Source organism: Cibotium barometz, chromosome 2 (genome assembly GCF_041138505.1).
Source record: "Cibotium barometz isolate CiBa-2024 chromosome 2, ASM4113850v1, whole genome shotgun sequence".
Lineage (NCBI taxonomy): Eukaryota > Viridiplantae > Streptophyta > Polypodiopsida > Cyatheales > Cibotiaceae > Cibotium > Cibotium barometz.
Genome location: NC_141047.1, coordinates 45,223,786 through 45,248,007, shown reverse-complemented (window position 1 = coordinate 45,248,007; position 24,222 = coordinate 45,223,786). Strand labels below are relative to the sequence as shown.

General features: G+C 46.0%; 1 protein-coding gene across 1 annotated transcript in view; it reads right to left on the bottom strand.

Moving 5' to 3' along the window:
• Positions 1-24,222, bottom strand: part of LOC147641134 (protein DETOXIFICATION 46, chloroplastic-like) — a 72,881-nt gene that overhangs the window by 31,647 nt on the left and 17,012 nt on the right. The gene's annotated exons all lie outside the window — the stretch shown is intronic.

The following is a 24,222-nucleotide window of genomic DNA, read 5'->3' as shown; positions in this document are numbered from 1 at the left end:
TTATAGACGTCTGTACACAGAGGAGCCAGGGAGACCTTTGGAGGAGTTGACCCATATACTGACAGAGACTTTACATGATGCAGCGAGAGAGGCATATCCACATACTCAGCCTGGACAGAGACAGCATTCTAGATGTATGCCCCAGAACAGCTGGTATGATGAGGAGTGCAGAGAGACCAGAGCCCGACTGCAGCGGGAGGTTGCTTTGGGAGTCACTACTCACCGACAGTCACGTATTGCCTTCCGACGCCTTGTGCGAAGGAAGAAGCGGGCCTTCCTTGCTCAGCTAGAGCAGGAATTATACCAGCTGTTCTTGAGCCAGGATTCGAGGGAGGCTTGGCGTCTGTTCCATGAGTCCTCCCCTGCTTTGGCCATCACTTCTACAGAGGTCTGGGGTAGTTATGCAGCATCTCTATATACAGTTCCTGGACAGACACCTTTTCCTGACCCGCCAGCACCATGCCCACAGACATGTACTTTCTTTACCGCAGAGATGGTAAGGAAGGCCATTGATAGGATGAAGACTGGGAGAGCATATGATCACGATGGATTGGTTGCTGAGCACTTTATTCATGCGAGAGACATGCTGGCAGAGCTTCTAGCAGTGATGTTCAATCGTGCTATGTGCGAAGGCTTACCCGAGACTTGGAGTAGGTCCACCATCGTGCCTATCTTCAAGTCAGGGGACCCTATGCAGCCAGGGAATTATCGCACTATTATGATTGGTCACACACTAGCACGATTGTATGCATCCATTCTTGAGCAGCAGTTGAGTAGATGGGCAGAGAGAGTTGGCATTCGAGCAGAGGGACAGGCAGGGTTCAGGAGAGGTTTCTCTACTCTTGACCACATCTTGACTTTGCGGGCCATTATTGAGGAGGGCAGGTCGCATGGGCGACGGATTTATTGTAGCTTTGTGGACTTCCGCAAAGCATTTGATACAGTGCCCAGAGCCAGATTGATGAGGCGATTACAGGAGATGGGGGTACCCACAGAGCTCATATGGGGAATTATGGCTTTATACAGATCAGTTGCAGGACAGGTACGCACCCCAGAAGGGGTCTCTACTTTGGTTCACTCCACTATAGGAGTGAAGCAAGGTTGCCCGTTATCTCCTTCACTGTTTGGTATGTATGTGGATGAGGCTTCTGACTACATTGAGAGATTGGGGGACAGAGGAGCCCAGCTAGCAGGTACATGGATCCCACTATTGTTATATGCTGATGATATTGTGTTGATCTCTGACTCCCCTGAGGGTATGCAGCGTCATCTGGATGCTTTACATGAGTTTGCACATGATAGTGGATTGTCTGTCAACCTTGGCAAAACCAAGGTTATGGTGTTTAACACCACGCCACAGTGGGTTAGGCGATCAACTTCCACATTTACATATGGGCAGGAGATTGTGGAGTATACAGATGCATATACATATCTTGGGGTAGTATTCAGTGGGCCAGTGTTTTCGATGAGGAGAGCAGCAGAGACTAGATTAACTAGAGCACATGCAGCCCTGGGTGGTTTGGAGAGGATGTGTTCGCAGGTTCAGTTTCAGGAACCTCGAACGAAACTCTAGCTTTTTGACACTCTAGTGACATCAGCTATGCTTTATGGAGTGCAGATATGGGGACCTTCAGTGGGCCATCACAGCGCAGGTGGGTGGAGAGGTATGGAGAGGCCTTTGGTATCTATGATTGCTAGGCTTATTAGAGCCAAGGCTGTGGTACCTCATGAGATTATTCGAGCAAAGCTGGCGGCTGCCCCTCTGGTGATTGAGGCTCTTACGAGATCAGTCTCCTACATACATGGCTTGTGGGATCTCCCCCGAGACAGATATGCACGCCTCGCCCTGGAGTCCTCCCGACAGTTAGCTTTACAGGGAGACACGGCTTGTTGGTATGGACAGATGACATCTTGGTTCCAGGCACATGGTTTTAGCATGGACAGATTGCCTCCCCTCCAGTATTCTCTGGAGGCACCCTCTCTCACTCTTACACGGACAGAGATTACCAGACTCATCCGTCAGGATTTAGTTCAGCTGGACATTAGGAGGACATGGATACAGCCGACTGAGGAGCTGGGCACGAAGATGGCTTTCTACAGAGAGCATTTTCTTCAGCTCACAGCAGATGGTTTTGTGATCAGACCCAGTTACATGGATGTACACTTGTCTCATGCAGTACGATGTGCTATTGGTCAGATTCGCACATCCTCACACCAGCTTGAGATTGAGATTGGCCGATATAGAGGTATACCAGCTGAGGCCAGGATATGCCGAGTATGCCATAGGGAGCCAGAGACAGAGCTGCATTATATATGCCATTGTACTGCATACTATGAGATACGTGGTCGTTTCCACTGTTTATTCAGAGAGGGTTTTGGACCACTTTCCAGAGTCATGGGGTACCAGGACCAGAGGTGTTTGGGATTGTTCTTGCTTGAGCTGCGGAGACATAGAGATAGCCTGCTTAGGCGCACAGAGAGCCAGACTCAGAGGCACATTACAGACTTCTTTAGTCCAGCCATCACTGCGCCACATGGACCACAGCAGCAGCAGGACATGGATACCGCCCACACCAGGGGTACACTGATTGATCGTGCGATTGAGCTTGGGTGGTCCAGACGCCCACGACTACGGAGGAGGGCATCCCAGCATAGACGGAGGTTGCAGCGGCAGATTCGGATTATTCTTGCGAGGCATGCGGGACACCCAGTCAGGGTGCTGACCACAGAGGATATTGAGGAGATCCGCCAGTGTCCGATGCGGCACATATTATGAGATGGAGGTACCTCCATAGTGTACCTTCCAGTTCCAGTTTCATTTTCTAGGTGCCAGTAGTATCATCTTTATTTTTCATTTTCTGGGTTTTTTTATCCAGACATTGTATCAGATCCACCATGATGTAACTTTTGGTCTCATAGGTCATTATGGCCTTTTGAAGACGTTAATATAACATTTCATTTCATTTCATTTCATTTCTCTCTCTCGACACCGGCGGAGACTACAACAGAGAATCAGGACCATACTAGCACGGCATGGGAGACGTCCAGTCAGAGTACTCACCATGGAGGACATTGAGGATATCCGCCATCGACCGATGAGAGACATCTTTGGATAGTGATGTGTATGATGCTTACCTTTGTTGCTAGAGTTTTCCTCCCACATGTTATCCATTAGGAGCTCCTGGTACCGTACTTTTCCTCATAGTTGTTTCAGTTTCAGTTAGTTGTTTAATTGTTTTTAGCTTTCCTTACACAGACATTGTATCAGATCCACCAATTGTTGTAACCTTTTTGGTCTCATAGGTCATTTTGGCCTTTTGAAGACGTTAATATATCATTTCATTTCATTTCTCTCTCTCTCTCAAGCCTCTTGAGTCTTGAGTCTTCCAACTTCCAAGCCTCTAGGCTCTAGGTCTCTCTCTCTCTCTCTCTCTCTCTCTCTCTCTCTCTCTCTCATTCCTCAAGGCTGAAGAGTCAAGCCATCTTCAACCATGGCATCCTCCTCACGTGCCGGGGCTTCCTGTAGAAGGACAACGGGATGGACATGGTGGGAGGAGGTTAACTACACCCCATCCGCTCATGGAGGCGGTTCTTGGCCATGGGTATGCAAGCTTTTCCCGTACCGGCGAACGGGTGGCGCAGACAAAGTGCGAGCCCACCTCTTGCATGAGAGTGGGCATGAGGTGAGGTTTTGCACGAATGTCACGCCCAAGAAGAGACGGGAACTTCTTGACAAACTTAGCGTCTACGAGGCGGTTGAAGCGACAAGAAGGACACCACGAGTGGCCGTGGATCCCGCGACGATGAGGAGAGAAACTCAAGCCTCTACAATGGAGTCATGTGGTGGATCGGGATCAGGCACACCATCACCTTCACCATCAAGTCGAAATGTTACTCCATCCATGACGCCGGCACCCTCCATCTCCACGGCCTCTCAACCATTACGTGGCCCACGACAACAATCTACACTTGGGGAGAATTGGAAACCCCAAGTTGAAGGAGGAGGTGGATATGGCAGTGGCCCGCTTCTTCTTCCACGACCACATTGCCTTTCAAGCAGCTAGGTGAGTGCAAATCGATCATTGCCAATTCTTCATTCATGTTTTCATCATCCTAATCCTCTTCTCATTAGTAAATTATTTTCTTGAATAGGTCGGAATACTTCAAGGTCATGGTTAAGAAGATTGGGGAGTATGGCTCAACCTGTACACCCCCCTCATCCGAGAGCTTGCGCACTACATTGCTCGAGAAGGAGAAGCGCATTGTAGAGCAAGCGGCCGACAACACAAAGCAGCAATGGGAGAGGAACGGAGTCTCCCTCATTGTGGATGGATGGACTGACACCCGCAAGAGGAGTATTCACGGCGTAGTTGCATATTTCCCGCGGAGAGATGTACTTCATCTCATCTCATGATGCATCCGGCACGGGGAAGACTGCGGATGTGCTTGCGGCGGAGTGCGCCCCGAGCATGTAGTGGGCTTTGTTGCGGATGGGGAGCCTTCCAATAGGGCGGCGGGAGCTATTCTCCAAGGTATGTATGGACATGTCACGGTGTCCTTTTGTATGACTCATTGCCTAAACAACCTCCTCAAGGACATCGGGGCATTACCATGGATAAGCCCACTCATTGAGGAGGCCAACACCAGGGTCTCCTTTGTCCTAGACTTCGGCATCAGTTCAACAAGAGGTCCTGTCTCTCTCTCCCCAAATATTCCGACACCCGGTTTGCCTACAACTTTCTCATGTTGGGCCAGTTGAAGGATTGTAGCGGTGCTTTGAGGGGGGCTTTTCCTTAGCGACGAGTTTGTCCCCATGCAAGAGTCCCATACAACCACTGGCCAAGAGTGTAGGCTACGGACCGATGACGCCTCTTGGTAGGAGCGTGTGAAGACCACAGATGCTATGGTGAGGCCCATAGTCCACCTATTGAGGATTGTAGACGCTATGCAACCATGCATAGGTAAGGTCTACGAGGCCATGGATCGCATGATAGAGAAGTTGAAAGACTTCATGCCTGATGAAGACAAATACGAGGAGATCCATGCCTTGTGTCTAGGAAGGTGGAATTCCTACTACTCTCCATTGCATGCAGTAGCTTATGTGGTGGACCTAGAATTCCAAGGCAACAAGCAGGAGAGCGACCGGGAGGTGAGCGCTGGATGGAGGATCATCTTGGATTGTCTTGTGCCTGATACATCGGTTAGGCACAAGATCAGGGACCAGCTTTCGATGTACATGTCATTTCATGGCTCCTATGGCCGTCATGATGCACAGGTTGACCGCTCCAAAGTTGGTGCTGCTCTATGGTGAGAGGACTTTGGTTCGGATGGACCGGAGCTGCAGCAACTTGCCATCCACATACTTAGCCAGGCCGTCAGCTCCTCTTGATTGGAGCAACTTTGGAGTACCTACAGCCTACCTACAGCCACATTGCCTCTAGGAAGAGGAACCGACTCGGGGTAGAGCGTGCCAATGACCTTGTCTTCATCAGGGCGAACTTGCGAATGCTTTGCAAGAGCGTGACCAAGAAGACAGATTCCTTCACCGAGTGGGAGATGAGTCAACAAGAAGAGCAACAAGAGGATGAGGTGCAAGAGCAACATGCCAGTGAGGATGAGACTGAGGATGAGCTTGATGCTTCTTTGGCACAAGCTACCCATGACCATGAGGCGAGCACTTCACGTGGATGATCATTCATGGATCATGATTCAAATTTCATGGGCCTTACTGCTTAGCTCTAGCCTCTAGCCTCTAGTCTTCAGCACTTTTTTGTCATTGACTCATTTGAGTCTGTCCATGTATTCTGCCTCCTTAAGGCTCTTCAGTCATGACTCATTTTGTATCTACTTAATTATTAATATGACTCAAAAGCTTACCATTTTAGTGTAAATTTGTGCTCATTTTGATGTACTTCCAAAGTAGAATAAGTGTAGAGTAGAAAAATTTTTAAAAAAAGTATTTTTTGAGTGTCGTTCCCTCCCCCGTCCCCGTTCCTTATTTATGGCCTCCCTCGTCCCGCCCCCGTCCCGTCCCCGTCCCCCGTCCCTTGTGACTATGCCCCCAACTGAGTCCACCGGTTCCATTTGGACTGATATCATTCATACCCTTTGCAGCCAGTGGGCAAAGCTTCAAGGAGGGACGGATCGCATCATGCGTAGGCAGAGAGAGGCTTTTTTTGCACATGGCACCATGGTCCCTTTCTCTCACAGCAAGAAAGCGAGATCACATGGCATTACAAGACTCTACCACCCCAACCCCCTCTCTGTTGTACGAGGTAGTTCCCCTCCCAGAGAAGCTAGGTGGTGAATCTCTTTGATCTTCTCCAACTAAGCCCCGATGTCCGACAACACCTCAGTGCACTCCAGCAACTTGCCAGTAAGCCACCAAATTCTAGTGGTGGCCAGTTCCACAATGGTGGGTCTGACCCACTTCTTACAGGTGCATGCATTGCGGTATCAGCCGCACCAACCCCTCCCTCACTGATTATTACCGGAGTCCCTGCCTATCTGTGGAGATTCGTGGCACCCCACTTTATGGGGCAATTGTTGATAGTGGCTATGGGGTAAACCTAATGCCAAAATTCACACTCCATGCAGTGGGTCTCCAGTTAACAAGACCACCCAACTTATATGTCCGTATGGCCGACCAATGGGAGGTGACCCCCATAGGCCTAGTGGATGGAGTCATCGTAGTGATCCAAGGAATCCCATGCTTGCTTGACTGTGGTGTGATCCGGCTGCCTGAGATCAAAGGGGCTCCGTCATTAGTAATTGGATGGCCATGGCTTAGAAGTAGAAGTACAGGAGTACCATATAACTGGGTATTTGCCCAGGAGCACACGTGACAGGGAGCTGAAATTGGAGGAAGGCTTGGACCAAGGGATCCACAGTAGCCTCCCACTTTTTCTACAATCCCTCAGACAACCACATCTTGGCCCATGTCTAAAGAAGGCATTGTTCCCCATGGTGACTAGTCCAAACTTCTTGATTGGCTCCACACAGTGGAAGGCTTAACATCCTATATGGTGGACATCATAGAGGTACTAAGCGATAGTCATGGGCAGCCACGGAGGGCAAAGGGTTTTCAAACCTCTCCTAAGTGAGGTTGAAAAGCGCCAACCATGGGCCTAAACAATCCCCCAACGCCCCAGCACCAAGAATCTACAAAGGTGGCCTTGGAAGAACCTACCATTCCCTTAGGGGAGCTTCCTATGTCTTGGAGGGAAGAACGATATGGCAACTTTCCAATTTACCAGCAGCCCGCCCACAATCCCACTCTCCTCTCCAAGACGGCTGAGACAGGGGAACCTCTCTCCCTTCCCTCCTGGAATGACCCAGTCCAAGAATTAAACCTCAGTACTACAAAGGATACCTGGCCTATCTTGTTAGCATCCTAATTGTGGGATCACCCATGATCAAGCCACCACCTTCTTCCAATCTTACAAGGATGTATTCGCCTGGACATACAAAGACCTGGATGGTGTCCCAGCTCACATTGTTGTTCACACCATACCCGTGCAGGGAAGGAACTCGACCACTCCATGGGCGGGCTTACAAACTCAACCCAACGTATGCAAAGGCAATCAAAGTTGAGCTGGAAAAAAATGGAGGAAGCCCACATCATCACCCTAGTGGAACACTCTGAATGCCACTATTAAGGATGGATTCCATCTCCCATTCATGGACCGTGTCTTAGAAGATGTTGTTGGGCATGCCCTGTACACCTTCATGGATGTTTTCAATGGGTACAACCAGGTAGCCATCCACCCAGACGACCCCTCCAAGATAGCATTCGTCACCCAATGGGATACCTACATCTACAACAAGATACCCTTTGGGTTATGCCACACTCTGGCCACCCAGACGACCCCTCCAAGATAGCATTCGTCACCCAATGGGATACCTACATCTACAACAAGATGCCCTTTGGGTTATGCCACACTCTGGCCACCTTCCAATGTATTATCACCAATATCTTCAAGGAGTACCTCCTTAATTTCCTCCACAATTTTATAGATGATTTTTTCTAATTTCACAGGCACTCAACTCGTCTCCCGCATAGAAGCCTTCTTGGAACACCTTGCCCAATTAGCTTTATTTTTTCCCTAAGTGTCACTCCTCCCGGTTACGTCTCAATCCCTTTAAGTGTCATTTCTCGGCGGTCCAAGGCACACTCCTAAAGTCTTTGTCAAGCACACCGGCTACCACCATCACTTTATAGATGTGTATGCCGACGTGGCCCTTCCATTGACCAGCCTAATCAAACCATCCACCCTCTTTTAGTGGTCCGACCCCGCATACCACCTTCACCTACCTTAAAAAGTACCTCACTGAAGCTCCCCATCCTTATCCCACCAAATTGGATGATCATCTTCCGCGTCCACACAAATGCAAGTCTCACTATTGTTGGCATGGTCCTCACCTAGCCAAGTCGAGAGTAGAAAATGGGCAGGCCTAGAGTTGGTACAATAGTAGAGCAACATATGAAAGGCCAAACTACAAGCCCATCGCGATAGAATGGCTTCAGCACAGTTTCTAGGTAGCCGGGAGCAAGTGTCACAATTGTGACTTAATCTCTCTAATTACTATTGATTAGCCTTCAATCAGTGAAAGGACACCAATAAAGGGTCACACCCTTTTGCATGGGTCATCACCAAAGGACACATCTCTTCAAAGGGACACATCTATTGATCAAAGGACACATCTCTACATCCAAAGGACATAACTATTCATTCAAGAGTCACACCGTTTCGTCAAGGATGTGCCTCTTCATTTGTACCTACTTAGGCCCTATTTAACAAGGCCTTGTGCCTCAATGCAACACAACACAGCTTTCTGCTCTTTGTCTAATATTTACTCAAGTATTTAAGCATTAAGATCTTTTAATCATGTTCAATCAAGCTAAAAGCTTCACAATGGTATCAAAGGCTAGAGCAAACAAACTCCAATTTGTAGGATGCCCACAACCAAACCCTAACCCTAAAAAAACAGCCAACCCTAATCCTAAATTCAGCCTTAGCAAGGGTTGTATGGAAGAACTAGAGAGATGGCCATTTCAAATTTTCCCAAAATGTCCAATTTTTCTTGATTTATGATTTTTCTTCGATATGCAATAAGCCCTATTCACCAAAAAAAAACAAAAAAACAAAAAAAAAACAACCATGGAAGGCTCTCATGATACCCAAGAATATTTAACTTGTCTACAATGCTGAAAGGCCCTCTCTCTATCTCTTCCACGCCTCGTTTGATGTAGTCATCCCTTCAGAGCTGAATCGTCATGTGTGAAGAGCCGCCACCCTTTAGTTCGAATAGCCATGACTTTGGCCACATTTATTAAATAAAAAAAATTTCAGCCACACATTAAGACTTAAAGCCTTATAACTTTTTTTAATTTAAAAAATTGACCTTAATACCTCACGCAAGGGGCAGCCCAACAGGAAGAAAAAAAAGAGAGCAACCTGCTTGGCAAGCACAACCCAGGACTACCCGCCGCCTACAATTGCAAACAGCCAACGAATAGCAAAAAGAAAAAAAAAAAAGAAAAAAAGGACCTTCACCCCCGTAATACAAATACGGCAGAGAAAAAAGAAGGATTATAAAAACCCACCTGCAAGGCGTTTTGGAGCTCCCGCATATAGCCTGCACTTCTACACAAACTTCAAAAAAAAAAAGTGTGCCCTTGGGCAGTCACATACACCGCACACATTTCCCCAGGTCATCATTATTTGCAGCTTCTCCACTACACCATCAGTACTAGACAATAAAGACAACATTCCTCCTAAGCTGGAAGGTGACGATCTTATGACTCTTTATCGTCTTTTGCAAGCTAAGAAATTGGAAATTAAACCCCTTGAGAGCGTACACTTGAACAATGGCTTTACAAACCTCGCATGTATTTTGACTCAATGGTCCTTACCGATGCCAAGAAGATTACATTTGTCGCATCCTTACTTAAGGATATTGCCTTACTTTGGTAGCAACGGCGACAGCATGCTAGAAAAACGATTACAACGTGGAAAAAATTTGAGTGAGTCGTTCGTAAGCAATTCATTCCAGGTAATGTGGATTTTCAAGCCCGAAGTCGTTTACCCCTGTAACTTCCGGAGGGATCGAAGGTTTCGCAAAACACTTGACCATTAATGCAATTCAACATTGAAATCAGCCCACAGCCTTAAACATATGCCACTTAGGGCCTTACTCTCCCCACGAGAGATGCCGGATTATACATATACAAATGCCATAACACAACCCAACACGAGGCAACCATAAAATTCAGCTGGTACAGAGGCTGTAGAAATACCGAGACAACAATATAATCCATATACCTTCGTGTGGGTACTGATTCTTCCCCAAAAACCATAGGTCTTCATGCAATAGAGCTGATACAACAAGTTCAACTCTCCATTCAGCTGGTACAACAAGTACAATGGCTGGTGCAGTAAATACAATGACTCAAGTATTTATTCACGATGGAAGCCTCCAAAACAGTCTCCAACAGCCAGTATACTTCATGGGCATCCTTCAAGAGAGAAAAAGAGAGAAGCCATCATTAGGGCAGCCTGTAATGGTGGTAGAGAGCCATAACCTTGGAGTAGAGAACCACCAAGAATAGAGAGGAGTTGCCAACATGGTAGAGGCTAGTTTGCAGCACTAGAGCCTCCTCCAAATAAAGAGAGAGGGTTCCAATTTATAGATTTGGGCCTCCCATGAGCTAAAATGGCAAGAGAAGGCTATAATGACAAGTGGAGAGCCACACAATAGCTTTGCCACATGTCCTAATCTAAGGGATGGGTCCTCCCATAATCTTTACCTTTAAGAAATATCCCAACTGGTAGACCTTCTGCCAAATGTGCTTTGACATGTCCCTCCATTTGCTCAATTCCATACGTAATGACATGAATGGAATTTCCATCGGAGTTAAGCCAAAAATAGTAACCCTCTGTCAAATCTCCATAGGAGCTCCTCGTAGAACGCTCCTGGTACGAGACTCGAATCTGCAAACAAACCAAACAAAACCAAAAGGGGGTGCAGGCCTAACTCACCACCCAACCATGGGCAAGCCCACAGACTTGGCTGTCCCCACCGAGCCACGAGCTGAGCTAACTAGATGGACGTACCAACCAATCTCTACCTCGTGACGTCCCATACCGCCACGAAGCTACCCTCGCGGGCCTCGAGACTGCTGTCGGCCTTGGCTGCGTGAAGCAGGTGCAAGTCTGCACTAGATCTAGGCTCAGACCATAGAGCTCTCACAAATCACGCGAGACTCTATATGACTAATGACTAACCTTGGCCACCCTTTTATAGACTCTTGGCCGGTCATCGAGCGTCCACACTTGGGCACCCGCCCGTCCATACTTGGGTGCTCTCGGCTTGCCAATCAGCCTGTAGCTCCAAGCATCCCCAAACCTCGAAGCTAGTCTTGTGTGCGTGTAGCACACGGTAGATACACACTGTGCACATGACACACTCTCCTTCCTCTAAGAGCCTGAGCTCACTAAAAAGCCAGGGTAATCTCTCTAAGCCTCCCCAAACCTCGAAGCTAGTCTTACGTGCGTGTAGCACACAGCAGATACACACTGTGCACATGACATACTCCCCTTCCTCTAAGAGCTCACTAAAAAGCCAGGGTAATCTCTCTGAAGAGTAGTCAATGTCTCCCATGTAGCGTCCTCCTCAACACGATCCTTCCACTTGATTTGTATTCCGTGATAAGCGTATTACGCAATCTTCTTTCACGAAATCCAAGAATCTTTTCAAGTTCGTGTGAAACAAATGTCATGTCCTCGACATCTATGATTTCTTCAGGAGAAACTAACTGGTCAGTTCCACCCAGTACTTCCTTAAGTCTACTGACATGATTTACAGGATGAACTTTCACATGAGAAGGCAAATCTAATTCATATGCAACTGATCCAATCCATCGTGTAATACAAAATGGTCCACAGTATCTAGGGAATAATTTTGGAGATCGACCTGTCCGTAAAGTCTCGGAATCTTTCGGAACTCGCAAATATACCATCGTTCCTTCAAAGTACTCTCTGGGTGAACGATGTCTATTAGAATAAAATCTGTCTCGGTCTTGAGCACTTCTAATAGATTCCTTTGCAACTTGTAACATTTCTTGCATATCCAAATTGAAGCGTGGCCTTCATGTGTTCTTGGCAATCCAGTAATAAAATCCATGGAAATACTTTCCCATTTATTACTTGGGATTTGCAAAGGATGCAACAACCCAGCCTGTCTAAAGCGTTCAGCTTTATTTGCTTTACAAACTTGACACTTGAGAACATAATCTTCTACATACTCTTTCATCTTTGGCCAATAAAAAGTGTGTTTCACTAACAATAGCGTCCTGTGTACCCCAAGATGTCCAGCAGAAGGAGCGCCGTGACACTCTTTAAGAATCTTGGACCTAATGTCCGGGATCTGTGGTACACAAATTTTGTCATTACGGAATAGTAAACCATTCCGAATCATCCACTGGCCTCCTGCAGCTTGAATGGTAGGCTGTTCAGTCATCAAGTCTTGGTCAATCAATGAGCTCCCATCCTGGATCTTCTACCAAAATGGACCAAAATAACTATCAACCTTGCAAAGCCCTCTCAATGATTGAAATAAGTCAATAGAAATCTCGGTGAACGACAAAGTATTCACCTCTCTAATTGGACTAAGCGCATCTACAACACTATTCATGGACCCTTTCCAATAACGAATCTCAAAATCAAAATCTTGCATTAACTTAGCCCAACGAGCTTTCCTTTCTCTCAAATCATCCGCATCACACACATACTTGATTCACTGATGATCAGTCAATACCACAAACTTGGAGCCATATAAATAATGTCTCGAGCATGAATCACAGCATAAAGCTCCTTCTCAGGCGATTGAGTGTTGTCTAGCTTTTTACTTTCAAAAGCAATAGGTCTACCATCTTGAAATAAAGCAGTCCCGATGGCATAGTCACTGGCATCAGTTTCAAGAACATAAGGCCGACTAGGATCGGGTAATGCCAAGATAGGTGCTTCCTTGACTTTATCTTTCAAAAATCTGAAGGCCATATTCAAATCGTTATTCCAAGTGATAGGCTAATTTGACTTACGTCCACGACCTTTCAATAAGTCGGTCATCGGTAGTGTGAGCTGAGAGTACTCCCGCACAGATTTCCGAATAAAAACAACAAAACCGAGAAAAGAATGAAGTTGTTTCACTCTTCTTGGTTCAGACCAGTCCAAAACCTTCTGAACTCGGTCATAGTCAATGCTCAATCCATCTCTAGTGATCTTGTCTCCCAAGTAAATGATGTCTGTCGTCATAAAAAACTCGCATTTACTTAATTTAGCATATAGTCAATTCTGTCTTAGAATAGATAAGACAATCGTGAGGTGTCTAATATGATCCTCAAGAGTATGACTATATATCAAAATATCATCCAAAAACACCACCACAAATTTTTCCAAATGTTCACGAAAAAGATCGTTCATCATTTGTTGGAAAGTGATTGGAGTATTGGTTAACCCAAAAGGTAATACAAGAAACTCATAATGACCATACGTAGTCCGAAAGGCGGTTCTTTCGACATGCCTTTCATGAATACGTATCTGGTGAAGCCAGTACGTAAATCTATCTTCGTGAAATATTTCGCTCTTGCTAACCGGTCAATCAAGTCATCTGATCTAGGGAGAGGATAACAGTTCTTAATTGTCAGCTTGTTCAATCTCTTGTAATCTATACACATTCTCCAGGTGTTGTCCTTCTTTCTTCTAAGCAACACAGGTGCACCCCAAGGTGATTTACTTGGACGGATCTGGCCCATCCTCAAATAATCTTCGAGTTGTTTAGCCAACTCATCTTCCTCAGCTTGGCTCATCCTATAAGGTGAAATACTAACAGGATGAGCACCAGGGATAAAGTCAATACGATGATCTACTGCCCTTTCAAGTGGTAAACCGGATGGCAATTCCTTAGGAAATACATCTTGAAACGAATCAAGTATCTTCTGTAATTCTTTGCTTTCAAATACACTTAATTCATTGACATCCATGGAAGGTATGAGAAATGAAGAAAGTGGAATCAATACACACTGTAAAGCAGTATACAAAGAAGAATCCATCATATTTCCAAAATCAACTGTATTAACAAGAGGTCCCAAAGCGGGATGCACACAATCACCTAAAATACTATACTGGGTGTTCCTATGCTGAAAAGAAAAAATATGACAAGACCAATCTATCTGAACTTGAAGAGTCTTAAACCACTCAATCCCTGATAACAAGTCTACATGTTCTAGATGCATAACATAACATTCCAGAGTATCTTTGTAGTCCTGAATCCGGATTGGTAGCATCTCCACCTTTCGATCCCAAACTGCCTTCCCGCAGGTAGGCGTACCTCATCGGTATGATCGCTGGGTGTCGTATCAAGACACAATTTCTGCACCAGTTTATAGTTAACAAAATTGTGTGAGCTGCCAGGGTCTAGAAGAATATGGATTCTATGGCCATTCACTTCTCCATAAACTCGGAGAAGATTATGCAAGCCAAAAACTTTAGAGTTGAACAAACAATCATAACATGAACTAGAGCGAGTAAGTACAGTAACTGACGTACCTATCAAAGACAATTGGTTAGCTGCCTTTGGCTTGGGTCCTGAGTTGGTCTTTGCACCCTTTTGCTTCGGGCACTCGCTATGCATGTGTCCTTTTTCTTCGCAGATGAAACAACGTCCCTCCTCCTTGAGCTTCAAAGCTTTAAGGAGTCGTTTCTTCTTCGCTGGTGTCGAACTTGAATTCTTCGAAGGTTAGTCCGAAGACTTTCTTTCAATCGTGTTAGCCATTGGTGCGGAGAACTTTCTTTTGTGCTTGTTCCCCTGCTCGATAACGGGTTTAGACTTGGAAGAGACCATTGTATCATCATAGATACGAGCTAAATGAATGGCCTCGTCCAAAGTTTTGCATTTGTTATTTTTAACCTGTAAACGGTATGAGTCTGGTAAACCGGCTACAAAGAACCCCAAAAGAGTAGTGGGATCCATCTTTGTAGCTTTCATCTGCAAGTCCCTAAACTTCTGGAGGTAAACCTCATAAGTGAGATGCTGCGAGGTCATGGCCAAAGCTGTAAACCGGACAACAACATCATAATCATCCTCTTTCTTGAGGCATTCCTTCTCGAAGACGTCTTCGAATTGTGCCCAAGTCTGTTGGGTGTTGGACTCACACACTCACACACACAAACCTGCACATTAGGGTTAGGTGCAGGGTAGAGAAGCTCACACACAGAAATGAGAGAGAGAGAAGGAGAGCCAAAAGTGTGGTATCCACAAAATGCAAGTCAACCCTTGCATGTGTGCCACATCCATATAATATAGAAGTACAAAATATTATATGTTAGAGTGTCCTTTCACACTTGATGTCCAAGGGGAAAAAACCACATGGAAAAAAGTACCCTTGGTTAAGCCCTGTTCACACATAGCACTACCATAAGTGAGCATATGTCTACAAATCCTCCCTGTAGTGGAAGTGTGAACCTGTACAAGGTAGCAGATCACTCTCTGTATGAGAGTAAGCCCAAAGCTTTGCGGAAAGCTTCAAACTTTTCTCGAGGTAAAGCCTTGCAAACTTTTTCTGTACTTAGTTTGCTGCATAACAATGCCATCATCTGTATGCATAAACTGTATGGCGAGATAGTAGTGTAAAGGCCCCAAATCTGACATATCAAATTCAGCTTTCAAATCAGCTTTGAAATCTGAAATTTGTGCTTTGCTTGTACCTGTAATGAGCATGTCATCTACATACAAGATGACTATGAGAATATCGGCATCGGTTTTCTTCACATACAATGTGCTTTCAGCTGGACTATTCTCATAACCTTGGCTGGTTAGATGAGCATGTATCTTATCATACCAAGCTCTTGGAGCTTGCTTTAACCCATACAATGCTTTGTGCAACCTGCATACTTTATGTTTCTCACCAGGAACTACAAAACCAATGGGCTGATTTACATGTACTTCCTCCTGTAAATCCCCATTTAAGAATGCAGTTTTGATGTCCAATTGATGCACTTTCCATCCTTTATGTGTAGCCAATGCAATCACAGATCTTATTGTGGTCATTCTCGAAGTAGGAGCAAAAGTCTCTTCATAATCTATTCTCTTTTTCTGGGAGTAGCCTTTTGCCACAAGTCTTGCTTTGTACCTGTCAATAGTACCATCAGACTTTCTTTTGACTTTGTACACCCACTTTGTTCCAATTACATGCTTGCCTTTAGGCAATTCCACAAGATCCCATGTATTGTTCTTCATGATAGAAGAAATTTCAGCTTGCATAGCTTGCAACCAATGCTCATTCTCATGTGCTTCTTCATAAGAAGAAGGTTCTTCTGAATCAAAGAGATCACCCATTGCGAATGCAGACTCCCCACTGTGTACATTCAAAGCATGGCTGGAACTAGCCCTTGTTCTACCTGTGAGTGGAGCTGCAAGTTTGCTTTCTTGCAAAGTTTTCAGCAACCATCTTGGCACTGACTTGGCTGTGTCTATGGCTGTTTGCTCTTCCCTGACAAGATCTTCCACTTCTTCCATAGAAGGGGGCTGAATGGCTGGCTGTTCCACATGTTCTACATGAGGATTTTCTTGTGTAGGGGCTGGCTGATCTGAATCTCCCCTAATTGCAATGGGTAAAAGTCCATCAAACATGTCCTGTATGCCTATATCATTGCTTTTATACAAGCTGTACATGGGCTGTTCTGAATTTTCAGCAAATACCACATCTCTACTGACAAAAATCCTTCGTGTAGTTGGATTATAAAGACGGTATCCTTTGCTTTCATTGCTGTAGCCCACAAAAATGCATTTAATTGCTTTGTCATCTAGCTTTGTTCGGAGTTGTTCTCGCACATGTGCATATGCCAAACACCCAAATGTACGCATATAATCCACTGTTAGCTTTCGGCTATACCAAGCCTCAAATGGTGTTATGGTTTTCAAAGCTTTTGTTGGACACCTGTTTAACACATGAGTTGCACACATTATAGCTTCCATCCAAAATTTGTGAGGCAACTTTTGTGCTTTCACCATGCATCTTGCCATCTCCATGAGAGATCTATTTTTCCTTTCAGCTACACCATTCTGCTGCGGTGTATAAGGCACAGTACATTGGTGTTTGATGCCCTTTTGAATCATATAATCCTTGAATGCATTTGACATGTAGTCTCCACCTCTATCTAAGCGGAGTGTTTGGACATTACATGCACACATATTTTCAGCCATTGCTACAAAGTGTCGAAAGCATGTAAACACATCTGCTTTCGCTTTCAAAGGGTAAGCCCAAGCAAACCTGGAGTAGTCATCAATGAATGTGACGAAGTAAAGATGCCCCCCTATGGATGGTGTCCGCATTGGACCACATACATCACTATGTATGAGCTGTAATTTACTTTCAGCTCTAACAGCTTCATCTTTGGGGAATGGTTTTTGTTGCATCTTTCCCAAAATACAGCCCTCACATACATGTCTTGGTGGAGACTCAAGAGGCGGCATATTATCAACCATATGATGCTTCTGCAAAAGCATCAAACTCTGAGAATTTACATGCCCAAAACGAGCACGCCATAGCTCTGCATCATGCATAGCAGGAGTGTGGGCAGCCACTGTATTTGCATCATAAGTGCGCTTGTCATAGCTGTCCAACTTATACAAGCCTTTGTATCTGGTTCCAGAAGTGACTAGTTCATAACCCTTTGATGGGTCTTTTACCAAACACTTCCCATCTTCGAATTCAACCTTTAAACCTTGGTCGTTTATGGCTAAGACGGAGAGCAGATTTTTCTTTATTCCTGGAACATACAATACATTTTTCATACATATATTGGCACCATTGGCTGCAAAAAGTATGACATGACCAATTCCCTTTACTGGATATGTGGTATGATCTGCACATGATACAGTGCGGCCATTTGAAGCATAAACCAAGTGCTGAAATATGTCTTTGCATGAAGTGATGTGGCTCGAAGCACCACTATCAAAATACCATGATGCATTCTGTCTGTCAGATGCAATGCAAGACATATCAGTGTCTGAAGCACTTGGTGTGTCACTAGTGCATGTGACCAAAAAAGTGTACTCTTCCTGATATTAGCTGATTGCTGTGCTTTGTCATCAGAAGAGTCTGCTACTGCATTGCCTGCTTCTTTCCTTTTCTCTTTTGCAATCCGCTTCCTACATTCACTGATGTAGTGTCCAGGCTTATGGCAATAGTGACATTTGCCCTTCTTTTTGGGCTTGTTTGCATCCCCTTTGTCAGACTTTTCACCACTGGAAGAGGGCTGTCCATGACCAGCCTTGCTAGACTGTTGTCCCCCATGCCTAAAGCTCTTTGCTTTACCTTTATCCTTGGCTGTAAATGCCTTTTCTCCACCACGGTTGCTCGATATGTTTGCTCTTCCTGCAAGAGTAAACCCACGAGCTCTTCAAAAGTGACGGGATCACCACCTCCTCTCATTGAGAGGTTGAGAGAGGTGTGAAAGCCCAAGTAGGAAGGCGGTAAAGAATGAAGAGTGTTCGTGACCATCTGTCTGTCTGGGATAACCTCATCAATGTGAGCAATTGTTCCTGCAAATCTTTCACTTTGGTGAGATGATCTGCCATAGAGTCACCCTCATCCATAGAAAGAAAATCCAATTGCCTCTTCAAGTAGGCAACTCTTGCCTCGTTGCGTACCTGATACATTGCTTCCAATGTGTCCCATGCAAGCTTCGATGTTTTGCATGAACGAATGTGCGGAATAATAGTCCTTTTCACTGAAAGGGCTATCAATGACATAGCCTGTGCATCTCTAGAGTCCCATCTCTTCTGCTCTTGTGTGGGAGCAAGATCTACATCAGGAGCTCTTTGAGCACCTCCCCTTTGAGGCGTGGCTGGCTGTATGGTAAGTGGGCGTGTGTCATCACCACACACGATGCCCCAAAGCCCTTTGGCTACCAGCAAATTACGGATCATGAAACTCCAAAGGGAGTAGTTAGATCCATCCAGCTTGTCCTCCTGGGTGAGCACACCAAATACATCTATAGCATTGTGTGCCATGTCAACAAAATATATCTGCAAGCAAACCAAGCACCAATGTGCACTGCCAGGCAACCAAATGTCCTGTGCAAATGTATGCCTGCAAACCAAAGCAAGTGTAAACCTACACCAAATTGTCCAATTACACACAACGTGTATACATACGCGACAAATCGCAGCTGTAATGCCCAAAAACATGCTCCAATCTGAAAATCCCCAATTTTTATGCACTCCAATCACTTCAATGTGCATCTAATTGGCCAATTTCCACAAAAGCCCCAAATTTTTGCAAATGAAAGAGGCTCAATTTACTGATTTTGACCTCAATTTCAAAAACCCCCAAATTTCAGGTAAAGCAAAATGCCCAATTTTTTCAATTTGTCCTGAAATTGAGAAATCCCCCAATTTGCCTGAATCCTATACCACCTACAAATTCAAATCTTCCTGGCAAACCCCAAAATTTGTCGAATCTAGAGCGGAGTACCTGCAAACCTTATTTTGTTTACTTTGTTTATTTTTTCTGTTTGCTGAAAGAAAGGTACCTGCACGTATGATGCACAGCCGGGAAGATGATGTATGGAAGCACAGTCGGAAAGAGACCTGGGCGTTGGAGGGAGTCGTTGTAGGTGGAGACGTTGAAGGGAGTCATTGCAGGTGGAGAAGGCGGGTGCATGTACCGGGCAGCAAGATGGAGGCGTGAGAGTGTCGAGGAGCTACAGGTATCGGGCGCTCAGGTCGGAGGGTGCGAACAGTGGAAGCGGGCACGGCGCTGGAGTCGCTAGCGGTGGTGGACCAGCAGAGGGGACGAGGCAGGCGGAGGTCGGGGCAGCACCAGGGACCCGACGACAGCAAAGCGGAACACACAACGGGCGGGCTCTGGCCGGAACGGAGTCGACGGAGGCAGTCTGGCCGGAACGCAAGGTCGACAGGTACGCACGGCAGTTGACGGCCGGAAGCCGTGGGAAACGGAGCAGCAACACAGAAGCCGTCGAACGGGAAGCAGTGCTGGGCAACGGCGACGAAGGCCGGCCCTGAAGCGTAACGGCGTCGGATGGAGCGCTGGCGACGGGCAACGAAGGTCACGACGGAGCAGGGGCGCGCCGGACGGCAGGTGCCTCCGGGGGGCGACGGAGCTGGGGGTCGACTGGACAGGAGCGCCGCCGGCTATAGAGACGATGCCGCTCGCGAGGCTGGGCGGAGGTGGTGGACTCCCCACTAGTGCCGCCCGTTGCCGGTGGCCGAACGGCGGAGCAGTGACGAAATCCGACGGACGGAAGTAGGCAGTCCGGCGACGGAAAAACGCAAGCGACCGAAATTCGCAGGATTTCTTCCAGCTGTAGATTTCCAGGGCCAGCTCCCAGCTCCGATACCAAATGTTGGGTGTTGGACTCACACACTCACACACACAAACCTGCACATTAGGGTTAGGTGCAGGGTAGAGAAGCTCACACACAGAAATGAGAGAGAGAGGAGAGCCAAAAGTGTGGTATCCACAAAATGCAAGTCAACCCTTGCATGTGTGCCACATCCATATAATATAGAAGTACAAAATATTATATGTTAGAGTGTCCTTTCACACTTGATGTCCAAGAGGAAAAAACTACATGGGAAAAAGTGCCCTTGGTTAAGCCCTGTTCACACATAGCACTACCATAAGTGAGCATATGCCTACAAAGTCGTTGGCTTAGGGTTGAGTTCCTTCCACCAAAGCAAAGCTTTGCCTGAGAGGAAACCTGCTGCTAACTGGATCTTTTTTCCATCATCATATGGATGAAAATGAAAATGGACCTGCCACTTATGTAGCCAAGTGTCCACGATCTCATTGGTACGTTGCTTTTGCTCGCCCCCGAACTATTCCGGAGTAATGTTGGGGCCTAAAAGCAGAGACCAAGGTATCCATACCCGAAAGAGTAGATAGGGTGTTGGTCAAAAGAGAGATGGAGTTCTGCAACGCCTGCATCTGCGCGGCAATTTGTGCCTGACGTTCCAAAGAAGAACCTTCGAGAGCTACTTTGAACTCTTGGAAATCAGATTTTGACACATAATCGTCAAAAAGATCGGCATCGGTATCTGCCGTAGCCGGCAAGCCTTTGCGTTCGACAAGGGACTCCAACTCGGATTCTTGGGTTGACATCTTAAAGAGGGCAAGTGGAGAGAAATTTTGATCTTGCACAAGAATAGTGCGAGAGAACTTGAGAGCTTGAGAGCTTGAGAACTTGAGAGATGTGTGGCAAGAATCCCACTTAAGGGGTTTATATAAGCTTCCTCAAAAGCAAACTTGAGCTTTTGCTTTTGTGTTTATATATATATATATATATATATTGTTTTCTTTTTTTTTTTTAACACCTTTAAGCTTTAAAGTCTTAAAACCCCTCTTATAAGGTTTAGCCCAAAAAAAAAAAAAAAAACGAAAGAAAGATAGCGTAGGTGGATCTTCGTTCTCTGTTTTTTTATTTACAAAAAACAAAAGCTAAAAATACAGCCACCCGACACCTGCTTTCGCTTTTTTTCTGCAGTGCCTTTCTGCCGCCTTGCGCTCGCTTGCCAAGCGCCGCCTGTGCGACCAGTCTGTGTACAGAGCCGAATGTGAATATGCAACTGAAATCGCCGCCTGCGCACCAGCATTTGCCTGCGCTTGCACACGTACTTGGCCCGTCTGAGCATTACGATGACCGGCTGTACCGCCTGCGTATCAACCGACCTGCGCACACTTGGCTCAGCGAAAGCAGTCGCCTGCCTACGTACAAATGCTTGCAAACAGCCGCCCTGCGTATATCTACGCGTGATGAGATTCTTCACACATAGAACAGCGCAACAAGCATACAAGCGCTATTTCTCTTTCTCTCTCTCTCTCTTGTTCAACCAAAAGCGAACATGCTTTTTCCTTTTTTCTCTCTCAACAGTTCATACGACAGCAAAACACATCTTCAGCCTTCTTCTTGCAAAGCAAACAACCCTGCTAACCACCTACGCCCTCATCACGGGTTTCTTTGATGAAAAAAGCACATACTAATCTGAAAAACAGAAGTATGCCTAGACAAAAAACAGCAAGCTTCTTGAACACATACCTTTCTTCGACCTCATCTTCTCTACCTACCGACTTGCTCGTTCACAAGGCACGCTCTGATACCACTGTCAAATCCCCATAGGATCTCCTCGTAGAACGCTCCTGGTACGAGACTCGAACCTGCAAACAAACCAAACAAAACAAGAAGGGGATGCAGGCCTGACTCACCACCCAACCGTGACAACCGTGGGCAAGCCCACAGACTTGGCTGTCCCCACCGAGCCACGAGCTGAGCTAACTAGATGGACATACCGACCAATCTCTGCTTCGTGACGTCCCATACTGCCACGAAGCTACCCTCGCGGGCCTCGAGACTGTTGCCGGCCTCGACTGCGTAAAGCAGGTGCACGTCTGCACTAGATCCAAGCTCCAGACCATAGAGCTCTCACAAATCACGCGAGACTCTATATGACTAATGACTAACCTTGGCCACCGTTTTATAGGCTCTTGGTCGGTCATCGGGCGTCCACACTTGGGCGCCCGCCCGTCCATACTTGGGTGCTCGCCCGTTAGTCTATCCTTAACTCAGCTCGCCAATCAGCATGCCTAGCTCCAAGCTTCCCCAAACCTCGAAGCTAGTCTTGCGTGCGTGTAGCTGGAAGTAGACAAAGAAGACATTAAAGAATGATACTACAACTTGGGATTTAGCATTGAAAGCACGACAACAAGGCAATACAGAAAACTTGTTCAATATTTCTCAATGCAAGCTTCACCACAAGCATAAATGGCCTAATGACAAAGATCTTCAGCAACATCAAAAGTCTCTTATTTAGCCAGAGTCTTATTTTAAGTAGGAGAGAATTTTCAATCATTGAAAGGACACCACTTAAGAGTCACACCCTTTCACATGGGTGATCACCAAGACACATCTCTTCAAAGGGACACATCAATTGATCAAAGGACACCATCTCTACGTCCAAAGGACAACTATTCATTCAAGAGTCACATCCTTTCGTCAAGGATGTGCCTCTTCATTTTTACCTATTCAAGCCCCATTTAACAAGGCCTTGTGTCTCAATGCAACACAACATAGCTTTCCGCTCTTTGCCTCATGTTTACTCTTTAATCATGTTTAATTAAGCTAAAAGCTCAACAGCAAGAATGATGATCAAGAGGAGGGGCGGAGATGGGTGATTTTTTATTTCCAGCCAGAAAGATTGTGTTTCCGTGCCAAACCTTACCAAATCCTCAAGTGCTCCAAAGGCATGTTTCTCACGTGCAAAACCCAGCTTCTAATGTCCGACTCTTTTCTGGGCGCAATGACCGAATTCCGGGCACCAAGGTTCTTGTATTGGATAAATCCCCAATTCCCAAAGCTTGCACATCATATCTTTTGGGTGTCTTGGCATCCTCCAAAGCCCATCCATGTATGGAATCAGGTTAATGTCCATGCTGGTGACAACATGTGCGCAGTGGAAAGGGCGAAATCAAGAAGAGGGGGGGGGGGGATGCTGCTACACAGGATGCTCGATGTGAACAGCATGTCCTTTCAATTTGTAGTACATCAAACTGTATTGACATGTTCTTGTTCTTATAAACTCTTGCGGTAATTTATAAGCATTTTTTAGAGTCTCCTCCTCCTTTGGTTCTTGCTGCCTCCTCACCTCACCGGACATTAGTCATGGCTAAAGCTCAACCACCTAGTCCATGGCACCAGACCAAGAGTTCCTCAACGACCATTCCGTGAGGTCCTTAGACAGCTGTGTGACCCCCATCAAGTGTGATGCATTTCTTATGTGCAACCACGTCACACTAAAACCACCTCTCCACAACCCAAGCCAGTACCTCTCCTAGGCAGCTGGCCAGCAGAGCTTATGGGGGGGGAATTACAAGCCTCTCAACTAAAACACTCAAATGTATAGAACAACATAGAGCTAGGCCACCTAACTTGTCAGGCAACCCAAAAAGAACTCCAAACCTAGAAGATAGTGGAAATAGAGCTTAGCATCCATTGTCTGCAATATATCACAATTACTTAAGTTCCCTTGAAAGTCAGTCTAGTGGTGACCAGCTCATATTGGAAGCCCAAGGGACCAGACCATGGGCTAAGGATAAAGGCCTAGTTAGGGAGGCTGGCAATAAAAACTATGCCTTTTTGC